This window comes from Puntigrus tetrazona, chromosome 1, assembly GCF_018831695.1.
Source record: "Puntigrus tetrazona isolate hp1 chromosome 1, ASM1883169v1, whole genome shotgun sequence".
In the NCBI taxonomy this organism is placed as follows: Eukaryota; Metazoa; Chordata; class Actinopteri; order Cypriniformes; family Cyprinidae; genus Puntigrus; species Puntigrus tetrazona.
This window is the reverse complement of record NC_056699.1, coordinates 29,236,963-29,239,462: the sequence shown is the minus strand read 5'-3', so window position 1 is coordinate 29,239,462 and position 2,500 is coordinate 29,236,963. Positions and strand designations below refer to the sequence as shown.

The 2,500-nt window shown below is 43.0% G+C and overlaps 1 protein-coding gene across 3 annotated transcripts in view; it reads left to right on the top strand.

Moving 5' to 3' along the window:
- col5a3b (collagen, type V, alpha 3b) overlaps positions 1–2,500 on the top strand; it is a 23,860-nt gene that overhangs the window by 1,378 nt on the left and 19,982 nt on the right. The window lies entirely within an intron of this gene.

Sequence of the window (2,500 nt, the reverse complement as noted above, 5' to 3'; positions counted from 1 at the left end):
GATCTGACGAGCGGAGGATCACGTCACGATCAGCGTCACGTCAAACTCAAAGGGGTTCAAAAATCAGATCCCATTTCTTTTTGTGTTTCGTTAACAGTGCAGTGAAAACTAAACAGCACAAAAAAACGGTAGCACTTATTGACTTTCCTTCAATAAACTCATAATTTCCTTTTTATTAATAGTTCGTGCGGTGGTTGTTAAGTAGAGGATAAGGCATTCATATGTGCTTAATTAGCACTAATTTGAGTAATATTATATTGATGTGCATGCTAATAAGCATGGTGTGACCTTAAAGTCATGCTAACAACTTAAACAAGACGATCTGTTCATGCGTAATACTGAGATAAAGTCAACCGGTAAACAAGAGTGACCTGGATGAGTCTTTTATGATGGCGTTGTTCCAGAAAGCACTAGAAATGTCTTCTCTTCTAATACAATGTGTCATAATATTCATATAATTGAGGAAAGGGACAGTGAGGTAATGCTTTGGTTTGAGTCGTCGAGTCCGCAGGAGACTCTTGAAGGAGGTTCTTGTCTCCAGATGTGTCGGCGTAATGATCTTTACCTGACCTGAACCACACTCCTGCTCTTCAGATGTTATTTTACTGCTACGGACTTTCTTTCTGAAGAAGAGTTTAATCTAGTGATTTGTGTACTCGTCCTCGTGGTCCTTGTCCTCATCAGGGTGACTGTCTACCGCCCAGAGGATGATGGGGATAGTTTTGAGAGTGAACTTGAGCTGCAGTTCGAGTGATTCTGGTTTCTGTATAGTCTTTATTGTGTATTAGGTCGTTCCCTCTCTGAAGGAGCTGGTGTTTCAGACACATGCAGGTATTGTTGAGTATGTCGCTCTTCAGAAGCTTGTTCAGATCCGATGCACAAGCTTTAACATGTCTTCTGGACGTCTTGTCGGCTGAGGCGGAGGATCACAGTCTTTGAGCGAGCTGAGAGACTCCAGGCCGTCTGAGCTCTCATCTGGGCTCGGTCCGTGTGACCTTTAACCCTTTACAGTTTCCTGAGCTCTCCACCAGATCTTTGTAGGCCGGTGTTGAGGATCAGCGTGGATTAGAGCAGGAAAGTTCACCCGAATATGAAAACACACTCACAGAAGTGCCTGCAGCTCTACTGTGCTCTGTGTAGTTAAAGGTGGTGCTAAAGTTAAAACGCTAGCATACTAGGATGAGGTTCTGCTATGTTTAATCAGGGTTGTGGTAATGTAACACAAGTTACTCTTCCAAGTGTCACTTACTGTTTCTCATGCATTGACTGACAGCTCTGGGGTTGCCATGTTGAGAGAAAACATGATCTTACTGCAGTTCTAGACTGAGTATTAACATCTCACTTATTCACGTCTTTTCTGTAGACCTTTGATCTTCCAAACCGTGATAAGAAGCAAAAAAAGAGCAGATAAACGTAACATTGGTGTCTGTTCGGCTGCACTGTGTTCTTCATATAATCCAGAATGATGTGGAAAAGTCACCCAGTCTCAGTGATGTCATCGATACTCTGATGAGGTCACTGCAGAGACTAGGTACCCAGCATGCATTGCAGCAGGAAGCGTTTGATTGTCACCATTGTTGGATTTCACGCACTGATTCTTGATGTGTTTAAACAGCGGAGTAGTTCAAAATGTTTGTGCCTCATGCTTTTAAAATATATCTGTTGTGATAATCAGTACGTTTTAGATGAATATCTTCTCATAAACGAGCCGGCTGATGATTGTGTTATCATCATCAATTACAAACCAGTGTCACCTGCTTACAGTCTCTTCTGGTTTACTTCACAAACAGACACAGCGGCCCGAAAAATATAATGTTACAAGGTCGAAGGTCAAGAGCCCAACTGTAGCAAACTCTACTCATTAAACAAAACAATACAACATCATCTAAATGTCTGTTGATTCTCAGTACGCTCTTTCTCTCGATCATGAGACTCAGTGTGGAGCATTTCAACTCTCTCTGTTTGATTCTGTGTGCTCTGATCGTTAAGAAAAGTGTGGAATAACCATCGCTCTGGAACAGCTTGAACAGAGAAACTCTGAAAGTGAATCAGGAATGAAAGCCAGAGGTCAGAGGTGAAGGTCAGGGGTGTCAGAGGCCTGCGATGTGTGTTACACGTTGTGTGTGTGTGTGTGTGTGTGTGTGTTCCTTCATACAAACACAAATATAAAATGTCTGGAAGTCTGGACTACATTTCTTGTTTCGTCCGCATGTCGTCATTCACATCTGGCTCCCAGACACACACACACACACACACACACACACACACACACACACACACACACACACACACACACACACTCCCCCGCAGCTGCTGTTGTGTCTTTCATCTGTAGCTTGTTGTGAAAGTCTTTCTAAATGACTTAAGTTTTTCAGCATAGAGATGAGAGATGTGTTTTGTGTGTGTGTGTGTGTGTGCGTGTGTGTGTGTGTGCAGCAGATGCACATATTACACAGCAGCAGGACTGATGTGAAGAGACACATGACCAGTCCAGACCTGC